We start from the raw sequence: 13,915 nt of genomic DNA, 5'->3' as shown, positions 1-13,915 counted from the left end.
TCGTCGTGTACGTCGGCGGACTTGACGCAGAGAGGAGTTGACTGTGACAAGGACGACGACCGGGTTGGAGTCTGGGGAAAAGCGGCTCCAGAAATCAGGTAAGACAAAAACATAATCCAAAAATAAAACGAACGAGTGAACAACAGGGCGAGAATGTAGTAAAATCCGAAAACATGGTAAAAATCAGATGATGGGTTTTCTTTTTACTGGACGGCTTTTGTAAACCGTTGGCTAGGTTTAGGGAAGTAAGCGGGCGGACTGGTCAACCGGTAAAATTGGTTGGGTTTCGGAAGGAGGAGGGTGGGTCGGTCGATTGGCCGGTCTCCCAGTGAATCGTTCAGTTGGTCGACAGCGGCCTCTGGTGAGTTAATGCTAGAACAGCGTGTGCGCGAACAACACTCGCGAGAGGCATTTGAGATGCCAAAAAGTTCATGCAGCGGCCTCTCGCAGATTCACAAAAACAGAAACTGCAAAAATACGTACCTCCCGAGATTTTCATTTCTGGTTGACCTAACCCTTTAAATTAAAACTAGACAAATGAGCAAAATAACCCCCTTTTAATTAGATCTGTTATGCTCCAACTCATAATGATGTCCACAGAATGTATCTGTGAAGTTTCTGCTAAAAATACCTCACAAATCATTTATTGTACTATACTGTAGATCCTGTTTTCTTTTGTGTCTCTTCAAATGTAAATGAGCTGCTTCTCCCCGCCCTCTTTCCAGTAGAGGAAAGTTTCCTTGCTTTTCGCTTCATTTTGACTCTACTTTCTTTAGTCATGACTCACCCAGGCAAACCAAAAGTGGTGTTTTATCTTTCCTCTTGGTAATATAAGGACATCTATCCTTGCCTGGCATTTCCAGGGAACTAAACCAGGATGATGTCAGTTGCTTTTAAGACCAGTCTGTTTCTGAATCCATAGAGTGCATTACCATTATGAGTCCAAACCAGTTCTGGCATCAAATGTTGGCACTTAGACAATGTGCCAACGACTGCCACCAACAAAACACAATTTATTTAAGCCAACGCATCTCCTTCTAAAAGATCACTGCACCAATTTTCTAAATAATCATACTTAATAGCACACACTGGTGGTCAATCAGTTTAATTTAAAAGAAGTGAAGTGAGACACTAAGTGAAATTGCTTTGGCAATGACTCCATAAGTTGACGGAACTGCCAAAAACTCAGGAAATCTCACGCAGGCTTGACTGACACAGCCACACATCCATCCACATGCATATGTAGTTTGTTGCCTGATATATGCTAATTCATGCACATAATGCAGATTACGGAGATAGTTATCGGGCTTCAGCTTTTTGAGGACTGTTTGTCCCCAAACAAGCTAACAAGTGAGCCGGAGGAACAAATATATATGACCTCATTCTCCAGCACAGCGCTGCGTTAAACAGTCGTAGAAACAAATATATTAACAAAAACAGCGGGAACTACCCTGGTGGTTGGTGTCAATGAGGGTCTGAACTGCATGCAAATGTCAGACTGAACCACACAGAGCCTTGTTACAGTTCATTCAGGCACAGATAGAATGGAATTGGCTACTCCTGAATATATTAAAATCCCCCTTTAGAAAAATTGAAGAAAGGAGTTATTCAAAACTAGCCGTTAAAAGATGACTCATAGTATTAACAGAGGGAATAAATTTAGTTTTAAAAAGTCTGCCGTCTCCCTAGAGGACACTCAGGAAGCTCCTGGAGGCCATCGGGGCTGGCGAAGTTGAAGCAGAGCAATTTTAAAAGGAAGCCTAATTAAAACGCAAAAACACTTGCTTAGTCAGACAGGATTCGGAGCGGGAACTTTTTAATTCATGTCATACATCTGACAGTATAATGAATCTGTTTAATTGTGAACGTCGGTTTGCTTTGCCAGAGCGTTTGAGCTGCTTTGGGTGGCTTCTGGAAGCTTTCATAAAACTATGGCAAAATACACAATGATAATATCTCCAGCGAGGCTGGTAATATTTGGGTCAGTGGGCCCTCTGCTGTAATATTTGACTGAGGAAACTCGCATTAGGAAGACATAAAATAAGTCTTTTGGCTTATTATCTAATCCCTTCTTCCTCAAAGCATTTTTTAATCGTTCCAGTCCAACTGTGTTCAAGGTTTTTCTTGTCTTAGCTTAAGGAACTGAGCATGTATAAATAAATATTATATAATTTTTAATTATTTTAGAACTTAAAAAGATGATTGGTGAGTTCTGTACGTACCTCAGTTTTGAAGTCAGTATGTTTTTCCCAGTACACCATGCAGGAGAAAAAAAAGGTCCCATTTTATATTAAGTGTCCTTAACTATTATGTACTTACATCAAAAAAATAAATACAATGTACTTACTGTGTTTATAATGTATTTAAGAACACTTGTGGTGCTTTTGAGTTGGGATAGAGGTTGGGTTATGGACAGGTTTGGTGGCATGGGTAGGTTTAAGGGTAGGTTAAGGTGTAAGGGATGGTCAACAGTGTATTAACAAATGTAATTACAAAAGTTAATTACAGATGTAATAACATACATGTATTTAATCAAGCATATGTACACAGTAAATACATGTATTTACACAATAAGTATTGTGACAAATTATTAATTCCAGTGTAAGTACATATTAGTTAAGGCCACTTAATATAAAGTGGGACCAAAAAAAAATCAACACAGGCTCATTGGGAATATGAGCCCTGATGTAGATTTTTTCAGAACTGAGAAATACGTGCGCGTGGGTACATTTGGCTGCATTTTATGAGTAAACGATCGATCTGTGTGGATCGCTTTTCTGGCATGATTTGTTTGCTTGGTAGCTTACTGCGAATGGCGATAGACTTGGGAGGCGGAGTCGACCAGGGTTTGAGTCTGGAAAAGGATGATTTCTAGAAACAAAGTAAAATAAAAACCAAAAGCAGCATAAGAGTGTGGTCAAAGCATGTGGCCACGATGGCTATTCTCTTCTAGATTGCTTTGAAAACACTATCCATTGGGTTTAGGGGATGGGGTGTGTGAGTCAGTCAATATCACACTGATATATTATACATGACAACCACTGACACTTGTTATGAGGACGTTAATATTCGCAGAATTGTATACAGCAGCCTCTGGTGGGTTTACGAGAAATGGCACTTATGAGAAAACGTGCCCCAGTAACGTATTTGAGATTGTTAAAAATGTATACAGCACCCTCTAGTGGATTTGTGAAAACAAAAACTGCAAGACAACGCAGGCCAGAGTACATGTTTGTCGGTTCTCAAAAATGTAGTCCTGGGCACATATTTACATTATGGATTGAAAAATATATGCTTTATACTGACTGTTTTTAATCAATTCTAATTTAATTGCAACAATTTCATGTTTTGATGAACTATCCCTTTAATAATTTTTTTGTTATCTAATAATGGTATTAAGCTGCTTCTCCAACATTTTGTTAAACAAAAATATGGGTTGTATGTGATTTTCATGACAAATTCTTTTGAACCAATAGATTTAATAGTTAATGAATAAAAAAAGTTCAAGTAACTAATATTTAGGCAACTTGAGTGCAAATTTACTGTTTAAAGAAAAATGTGGACTCTGAATTTCTGCAGGTAAATGATAATTTGCGTGACAATTAGCTTACAAGCTGTTTTCTTTCTGTGATCAAAACACTGATTGAATATTTACATAACACACTGAGATGTTCATGTGCTGTACAAGTGGTTAGAACAGGGAGTCGAGTCATAAAAGAATTGATTCCAAGGTATTGAGAATTAACAGTCGACTCTATTGCAAAGTTCGGAATGAATTCCGTCAAGGGAAATCGACTCCTTGTTCATTTTAAAAGAACTAACTATTTCACTCTCTCTTGCTAATAATGATCAGAAATCACTTGATAATAGTAATAAGATTGAACAAATTCATATCAATAAATTGATTTAAATATCCATATATGCGGATCAGCTTGCATTCCTTAATTTCTAACTGCTGGTTATGGTATATCATGCTGAAATATCCAAACAATATATGTAAATGTGTATTGCGGAACCCTTCAAGTTTTTAACTTGAAGCCTAATGCACACATGGTACACATGTTGTTTGAGGTACGTGCCTTATAAACAGCTTTAGCATACATGGTGAAACTGAAACTAGTCCACAAGAGAAGGTTTTGAGTTCCACTCTGAATAAATAAAAAGATAACAGGTGCATGATGTGAAGGGTTTTATCTTATTTTTGTTTAAAATATAATTCTACGTTATTGTTTCTTTGAATAGTGCTGAAATCCTGCTACGGTTATACAAAAAACATCAAAGCACATTGGACTGACAAGTCTTATTTCAGTGTTGTAATGCTATTATATTTCTATTTAACAGTATACACATGCATTTTAGACATGATATGCAAGTTCGGCATGCTAAAAGTATTTGCTTGATTGAGCTTCCTTTTAGCCTATTTACTACTAGCTGGGAGTGACTAAAGAAACGAAACAGAATCGCAACATCAGTGATTTATAGATATATACACTAGATATCGCATAGGGACCCTGAGCATGCGTCAACAGCGCCGCCACATTGGTACAGTGCACATTGGTAAAAGTGCCATTCAACCGCACTAGTTAAGACAGTGTTATTACGTGAAGATGCTGGACTTTAGCGCTGTCTACGGGTGTAGTAACGAGCAAACAAAGAAAACAAAGCACAAAGGCAGAACATTCCATAGGGAAGATTAAGTTTTTTACGTGTTTGTATGTTATGAACTTTTGTGTTCAACAGGTAACGTTATTGATGATAATACAGTCAGTCACTTACTGCCTTCACCATGAGGCAAAGTAGCTCCAACTCGCACTAAATACTCAGCTTATGCTAGTTTTGTTGAATAAAATCAGCAAACAATGCAAAAGAATTATGACAACGAGATGCTGCGGTGCCAGAAACTTGTATTATTGTCGGCTAGTGAAGGAGTCGTTCATTCATTCACAAGCGAATCGCTCCCTCCGTCAGTATGAGAAGTGAAAGCAGGAGAGGTGTGTTTCAGGACACGGATTAGATCAAATTTAACAGGGAGGGTGGATAGTACATTTCTGTACACACAAACACAAGCTTTTTGTCAGGAATGCCCGTGCGATCACTGATCCATCAATGAAGAAAAGTGATGTAAAACTAAAATTTTCGTAATTTAAAAAAAAAAAAATGCATACTAACATCCAGGAAAACTCCCGATCATACATATTTGTGTATATATGTATATCTCTGGCTTTGGATGGCCACAGTCCTCCACTGTACCTTGGTACTGTATTTATTTCAAAGGAGCGTACCCTGTTCCAAAATGGCGGCTCCATCGACGCATTCCTTCCAATAGACAACAGCAGGGTAGGCGACATCTAATGTATATATTTATGTCAGTGATTGAGGAACCATCAAATCCAGAACATGGAATCAGAATCGAGATCCATTCCAAATATTTTGAAATCTAACTGCCCTACCAGTAGTAAAAAAATCCTGCGTAATAATTCACCTACTATCTATCCTAAATAGTATTTGAAAATTTAATTAATATGTCCCAAATTATAGTATGTTAAATTGAGTATTCCAAAATAATTAGAATGGTCTTTTATTTATGGTAGAAATTCGAAAGGTAGACCTGTGGATACTCTAACAGCTAATAATGCCCATAATACAATTTGTGTTGGATGAGAATTCAATTAGAACTAAAAATTCGGATAAAAAATTGCAAACTACAAACATGGCGTAGCCGCAAGATGATGGTTAGGTGGAAAGGCCTTGGTAAAGACATTTTGAATGATTCTTAATTAATATCTATTATTGTGTACAAAATTTATTTAAACTTTTCTGTGTTATATGCTTCATCTGCAACAAGAATGCAAACTTTTATAAAGACGTGTCTGGTCATTAGGCTAACTTCTAAATGTGTAATTATGCAAAAACCCTAGGAGATTTCTTTGCATGAAAGAACTGCGAATGGCAGATTAACCTGCTGCCGCATCTCCCATATGGTAGAGAATTAAATATGAAAGCAATGTGGATAAAATGACAAGAAGATTGACAGGGCATGTAACTAAGAGAAAAAGAAGGGTTCATTAATGAGGAAGTAGTAAGTCCCAAAGCTTAAATCCTGTTCTGTTACACACAAGCATATGCTATTTCTTCTAAAACATTGATTCGTTAAAATTAGAACAAAAAATAAGGTTCTGCTCAATAAAACAACACTGTGCAGCAACAAATTACCAGGAAGAAAATCGTTAAATAAAGCATTTTTCAAACTTTGAGGGATATTTTAATCATCTTAAAAATGTCCTTCCCACTTTAAACTAGCTTTTGCAGAATGAAAAGATTCCATGAATGTTAAAAGGTTTTTGAATCACGAATGGCAACAGGGATCATTAATTTTTATGAAGTGCTGGTGAATCCTTGCTGATATACAATTGTATTATGCTACTTCTGGACTCCAAATGAAGCGAGAAAGAAAGAAAAGAATGCCTCCAGGTAAAATCAGACTTATCCCTTCTCAGTCGAACGTCTCTAGCATATCCTCCCCATATGCCCTGCTATACACTTCAGATTGTTAACACTAGTGTGTCTAATTTGTAACCCTGTTGGCATCCCTCAAAGTTCCTTAATGAAGCCAGCTAAACTGTCAGACTTGTTAGGCTTGGCTCTGAAGAGAAACAGACTTGTGATTTACAAATTCCCAAGAGAAATAGGGTTTACATCGCTTACCACTAGTACTCAATTACTTTAATATCATAGTACATGCGGTGTACTGAGCTTATTCTGCATCTAGAAACATCTCTACCCTTAGTTGGATGTTTGTTGCTGCAGTAGATGGCTATTTAATTCTTCCTTTTAAATGGTTCACAGTACTAAATCCTGCCAAGACTGTGGGAAAGTGCACTGCTTTCTAATGAAAAATCAAAGTGATTGACTTGGATAAAGGGATTTGGGGGAAAAAAATGGTGAAACACACAATTATCCCAGCAAAAAGGCAATGCAAAAGGTGTTAATTCATTGCGAAATAAATAAATGAGAACACCCACTTAATCAACCTACATCTAATAACTCTTTTCTTCAGACAGCAGTACATTTCCATTGGCACTTTCTTGTTGCCACTTTCTAAATTGCCACTCTGGCTTTATTCCTGATTCATATCTTTTGCATTTTGCTGAAGAGTAATTTTAACAATACAATATATGCACATTCTAATAAGTCACTTGGCAGTGTAAGACAAAGCGGATATCAAAAAGTATAAAAGAAAAATGTATTTATGTTAATTTAAATGCATTTCTGCATGCCTCGGAAAGCATTTTTAACAGTAGCAGAATGCACATCTTCAGTGTTTACATTTACATTTAAAGCATGTTGCTTTAATTCAATGGGCAATCATGTAAAACACCATTCAGATTTTGCAGCACTTGTGAAGTTCTGTGAAAACAGTCTGAAGGCTTTCCTGAAATATGGCAGGACTAATCTGAGTAAACCTTTTTGCTTCATTTTATGGTCCAGTTAGTACAAGGTGTCAGCGAAATGAATGCAGTGCGCACATAATACCAAACACGGACCTGTTGGTGTGGCTTACGAAGAGAATAAAGCAGAGATTAAACCTGTTAAACACTGTGAAATTGGTGTTACGTTCCTTACATAATAATTACATGATAATTATCATGTAATACACTACAATAAAGCACATTTCCCTTGAGCCTAATTAAGAGGTAAAATGTAAAGAGGAGGAATAAATTCTCTGTTTTTCTGAACGTAAAGAATGGCCGTTTCTCTTGAGGGTGACGATTACACACGATCCTGTGATTTAATTAGGTCGGACATTAAGGATCATTAATCAGAAGGTGTTAGGGTGTAGACAGCAATGCTTTAGAATGATCTTAGGGCTTGTTAAACTTAATCATAAAATCTATAAAGAACACTCTTTCGTGTTACAAACTTCCTCTTAGAACACATCCATTCACAATCTGAAAACCAGCATGAACTCAAACACTCATCTCATTCACTAATTCACAGCTATAGTTCTAAAAGTTACAGTGCCTGAAAATGAAATGTTCCCTAGATCTCGCCGACAATTCAACAGAAGCTGCACACCTAAATAGCCTCGTATCAACTTGCCAGGTCCATTTCCTCAATCTCCGTTTCCCCCCTTTTCCTTCAGCCCCTAATGGATGCGAAAATAGAATTGCCTATCCTGGAGATCTGCTGAGCTTATAGTTTATCCAAAGCAAATAATCATGCACATCCACATATGACGACACCCGTTGATAAGATGAAAATGCAAATGGTTGATTCCCACCCTCGCACACTAATTCATCCAGTAAGTTACTTACTTATTCAGTCAGTCAGTCAAAGCTCTGCGTGTCTTTCCCCAAGGCAGGTCTCCTTTATTATGTCTGACAGCCTCAAACCTGTCCTTCTCCTCCCCCTGAAATCCACACTTTTTTGCGCTTTACCTAGGAATAGCATCCATCACTGTCCAGAGCTCTTCTAGTCTATCAGTGTGTGAGATCGGAAGCATTGAACGCGGCAGGAGGGAGAATCGCCGTGCCTGCCGAAGGAGCTCCGCTAAGCCCGAGCTTGTTAACGACACCTGACCGTCACAGACAAAGTGAACTAGTGACACACTTACGTGATGATTCAACAACGTCTCCTCCGCTCCTGTGTCTTTTATCCTTCCTACCTCTCTACTGAAACACAACAGGAGCGGGGCTGTGAAAATTCGCAGCAACCCCTGGCAGAATACATCACCACCACTTTCCTCTTTATGAGTCACAATGCACACACACACATGCACACCTCTGATCCAGTCCTACCTGCCACACGCAGAGTGTCTCTTCACCTTTAGTGTTTCTTTACCTCCATGCACGGGCAGTCAAAACAGTCCGAACTCTACGGCAAACACAGGTGTAGGTTAGGCGGTTACCTGTGGCTGCTGTTCTAGATGCCATAAGGATCAGCAGCGTCCCCCGTCTGAGTGATCAGCTAAGAGGAAGAGGGAACAGCCAGCACTCTGTCTCCCTGACAACGCCCGGCAGATGCCACACCTCCAGTTCAGGCTCCTCAAGAACAATAAGCGTTTATCGGCACCCTCCCTCTCTCCCTTCTTCCTTCTCCATCCAGCGCTTCCCGCTGTAAAGCTGCGCTCGCTCTGAGAGAGTGACGCGCTGGTGTGTGTGACGTCTTCCCAAAAGCAGGGATTCTGCATGTGTGTCTGTTAGACTCGAGTTCCACAAGGGGATTAGGCACTTTTCATCTTCATGACGCACACTAAAGAGAGAGAGAGAGAGAGAGAGAGAGAGGGAGAGAGAGAGGCCGGAGATGGAGAGACAGAGGATGGGGTCGTCATGGAGATATTCGCCCGTGAAGGGAATGTAGGGTGAATGACATGAGATAGAAAGAAAGAAAGAAGTGGCATTGGTAAAGCCCCACGACACAACACTTCTGATTCAGAAGAGGAAAACTAAGGCAGTGGTGCTGATTTGCATGCACATTTTCTCGCTTTCCCCTCCTGAGCTTTACTCGTGTAACCGGCTAGCCCTCAGGGAGGCCCTTCTACCGCTCTATCGTGCGTCTGACTTAATGCCCAAGTCTTCAGATTAAAATAGCTGCAGTCAAATGCCTTAAAACCCGCCGCCTTTTCTAAGATTACAAAGCACTTGGCTTGTCCAGCAATGCGAGCTTCAATACGAAACTCAACTGAGCGGACAAAGTGAGACTCGATTCCCTTGTGGTGCTTTAGGTAACATGAAATGCCATGTTTGATTCCCATTAACATGGTGTAGATGGCAATCTGCCGTTGGGAGCATGACAGGCTCTTCATACTAAACAAAGGACGCTACAGCCGGTAATTGTGTGCAATGTAGTAGGAATTATAATTAAGCCACTCCCCGACAGGTTTAAGCCTCGCTAACAGGAAAATAATTGACCAAAGAGGTCGTCGGCCATACAGATGAAGCCTTGATGTATATCATCAGAGTTAGTCGACAGTATCTGGGGCGTCAATGTATGCAGCATGTGCTCTGTCGAATGCCAAATGTGTTTTCAAAGGTGCGGCTGTAATTGTTGAGCTCTATCATCTGATTCTGTCATGCTGATCTGATATCAAAGAGATGAAAGCTTATTGCACATTCCAGGAGCTGGAATCCCACACATGCAAGTCGAATATACCCAGAGACAATTACGGTGAAGCTTGGGCGAACCTGACGTAACTGAATTACAGTAATGCTAAAGATATACGCATGTTTGGTCTGACAAAGAGTGCAAAGTCTATTGTAGCCTCATTCACATTAAGAGCAACTCACAGCGGCAAAGCGTCAAGCGACCGTTCATTTCAACAGAGAGTAAACGACTTCTGGCGACCTCCGTCTACTTGAGCGACAGCGACTGTTGACGACCAGGTGGGCATGTCGAGCGACATAACAAAGTTGAGAACAGTCTTGCCAGATATAGCTGACTTTTTCTAGCTCAACAGCTGTCCAAAACCAGCCAAAACGCATAAAATATGCACAAATTATTAGATTCATATTTTGTTTTAAGAGTTCACACTTAGATGATGATTGATAATAAAGTGTATATGGCATGCTGTCCCTGGAGAGAGCCCTGAGCTCAGAATATCCTCAAGCCTGGGGCTCCCTCCCATTTGAAGGGCGAGATGAGAGTTTGAGCTAGATCTTGAGAACTTCCCTGCTTGTAAACGTGCTGCAATATTTCTGGCTTAGAATTGTTTTAAGATGCTATTTTGAAGTAGTCAATATACTTATGGTGTATGTCTTTAGACGGTGGGAGGAAAACCCACACGAACACGGCGAGAACATGCAAACTCTGCACAGAAACACTGACCGGCTTCGGAGAGGGGCAGAACAAGCGGCGTTTTTGCTGTGAGGCAACAGTGCTAACCACTGCCTCAGCCTTCGTGCTACCCTATCTGAGAAGGGGGATGGAGTAGGGATGGAAGGTGGGACTCTTCAAGACGAAGATGACTGGAGAAGAAAGCTCTGGTTATTTATAGTGTGTTAGTATTCATCTAATTGGTGCAATATACAGAGCTGATGCTGTACTAGCTGTGTTCAATCATAAACACGTCATCCTCTCGAAATCAGTTTATAAATAAACCACACTTTATTTTAAATCATTTAAGTTGAAATTTAGCCTAGTTACTTTAACTGTCATAATTTTTAACCATACAGCAACCAACACCAGCAATCACAGAACCACAACATAACCGAATCACATCGAATCATTGCCCCCCTCTCAACCACACACTGCACTTAATGTTGTGTAGACTACAATGCCTAATAGAGTATGCTTTACTTTCGAAATAGGGTATGAATTGATCACATTTGGCGTTTAAAAATTTTAAACAGATCTAGGTGCTGCTTGTCAATCAGACGCTTCTATGTTTGTTCTTGTTGCCAGTTGTGGAAAAAAATTATCGATAAAAGTGTTAACTGCAGACGATGAGTGATGTGCGTGCACATCGAAAGCCAGGTATGTCCAGGGAGTCAGATTTTGATACAACTTTCCTTCACCTCCTGTAACCAAATGGAGTAAACACACACAGTTATGTTTTGTTGAATAAGTTGCATATAAAAGTAAAATTTCAAAACCGCCCAAATTTTGTCAACCCTCAGATGCCATATTTTTACCCGCGCAATCAAATTCTAAACTGCCCAATCTGGCAACACTGGTGAGAATCCTTATATTTATGCAAATGTAAAATGACTTTCTTGAGTGACAGCCAGTAGGGCTCACATGATCCTCTCTCAGCTCGCTCAGAGGCTGGTTGTATTCTCTGTGCTGTAGACTTAGGTTGCCACCCAGAGCGACAGGCAGCTACAAAGTTGCTGCTAGTGTGAATGAAGCATTAGCTGCCTTTCAAACAACAATGCTTTCAGGCAAAAATGAGAAATCTTTTAAGAATTTTGCCTGTTAGTTTACAAGAAAACAGCGCTTTTGGGACCGAAAACGTTTAAAAACACCGCTGTTGTGAAAGACCCAAGAAAATGATGATGTCATTCATGTGCATGGTTTGTGTTTAGGGAGGGACAAAGCATGAGCATGAACATACAAACAACACTAGCAGCACAAGTTGTAGTGTGACATAATATAGTATTGTTGCCAGGGCCGGAGCAAGCTAAACTGCCGCTCTAGGCAGAGGACGATCATGCCGCCCTCAACCTCATTGTGAAAACGAAAGTGACCGGTTATGAAAATGAAGTGAGGTGTCGCGGACCTCTTTTCCAGCGCACTATGCGCGGATGTAACTGAGGACGCGCGGGTTCTGAGGGAGGGAGGGAGGGAGGTGTCGCGGACACTGCGCTCTCTATTCTGCCGCCCTATGCGCGGATATAACTGAGGACACGCGGGTGCTGATGGAAGTGTCGCTGACGCCGCCCGCTCTATTCGGTCGTCTATGCGCGAATATATTTGAGGATGCGTGTGGTGAGGGAGGTGTCGCGGATGCCGCCCTCTCTATACTGCCGCCCCAGGCGGCCGCCTAGGTCGCCTCTATGGACGCACCGGCCCTGATTGTTGCCCAGAATTTGTAAATGTGGATCATGAAAACCATGTGGAAATGGGATTTTTTTTTCAGCTACATCATTGTCATGCAAACGTGGCCTTAAATGTTCTGTTCACACTGGAGATTAATTCAGAGTCACTCCTTTTTTAAAAAATGCCGGATACAGTGCAATCTGAGCTGCATCCAATGCTTTTTAATGGGCTCAACTAACCCCACTCCTAACCGTACACCTCACAGTGCATCACTAAGATATGCAGTCTTAGCTTGCATCATAAAGGCTGCATCTAGATACTATTGCCTTATTTTGACTGCCACTGAAGTGGTAACCCAAGGTAAACCAATAATATGTATACTTTATTGGTATATATGACACCAAGATGAACCTTCTGCACCTTACGGACCCCCCGGCCCCCACTCTTTGTGATTAATTATAAGAAAGACAACGGCATTCTATTACCAGATTCACTTTAAAAATCCAAGTGGTGACAAATAAATTTCTATCAAACCTCAATATAATGTTTACAGAACCAAAAAAAAAAAAAAAACGAGTTATTAATGCAGTAATGCTTCTCTCACTTTTGGACATTGACAGCTTGTCGATGTGAGTCTTCATTCAGAGTGAGCAGAGCTGGCAAATTACAGAGACCGAGGTACGTGTCTTGACTCATTCGCAAATTTTGACATCCACCTGTCTGCTTTATATACCAGCCTGTGTCCCATTACTGTGCAAAGAGAACATGCATAAAAGAGAGCAGCTAAATGAAATATAAAACTTTCCGGGAGACAGCTGGATGTAAATATTACTTAAATCACAAATAGACAAACAGGCTAATCTGATAACATCTAGGTTTATTGTTAAAACTCATGAAGATGGTTCAAGAGTTACACGTTCATTCACATAATTGGCCAGACATTATTGCTGAGCTTTGGATTGGAATTTTGGGGAATTTAAGGTATGTTCATAACAAGGACCATAACTAAGTCATTATGAGCCCTCAAATATACTTCCAATTCCAATTGAATCAGTGAGTCTTTAACTGGAGATCTGCTCTGACCAGATCCTCTGTATAAGTGAATCATTAATTGAAGATCTACTCTGACCGGAAAATATGAATCAATGAAGTTTTAATTGGAGACTCACTCTGACAAGATTATTTGAGTCAGTAATCAAAGACTCTCTTTGATGGATCACTTGAATCAGTAAATCATTAACTGATGACTTGCTCTGACCAGATTATTTGAATCACTGAGTAATTAACTGAAGACTCTACTTGATGTATCATTTGAATCAGTAAAACGTTAACTGGTGACTTGCACTGAGCAGATCGTTTGAATCAGTGAGTCATTAACTGAAGACTCTATTTGATGGATCATTTGAATCTGTAAAACGTTAACTGATGACTTGCTCTT

At 40.0% G+C, this 13,915-nt stretch overlaps 1 protein-coding gene across 7 annotated transcripts in view; it reads right to left on the bottom strand.

Moving 5' to 3' along the window:
* The window catches only part of lingo2b (leucine rich repeat and Ig domain containing 2b), a 53,286-nt gene that overhangs the window by 31,938 nt on the left and 7,433 nt on the right, over positions 1–13,915 (bottom strand). Inside the window, exon 1 of one of the 7 annotated variants that reach the window (XM_005156564.6) lies at positions 8,909–8,974. The exons of 3 other annotated variants lie outside the window; for them this stretch is intronic. The gene's annotated coding sequence lies outside the window, so the exon portion shown is untranslated. Of the gene's footprint in view, positions 1–8,315; positions 8,769–8,798; positions 8,975–13,915 lie in introns of those variants that run through there. 3 more of the 7 variants (NM_001145582.2, XM_073919706.1, XM_068212891.2) reach the window with 3 other exon arrangements.

This window comes from Danio rerio, chromosome 13 (assembly GCF_049306965.1).
Source record: "Danio rerio strain Tuebingen ecotype United States chromosome 13, GRCz12tu, whole genome shotgun sequence".
Taxonomy (NCBI): Eukaryota; Metazoa; Chordata; class Actinopteri; order Cypriniformes; family Danionidae; genus Danio; species Danio rerio.
Note: the sequence above shows the minus strand (reverse complement) of the source record. Positions and strands in the feature narration are given on the sequence as shown.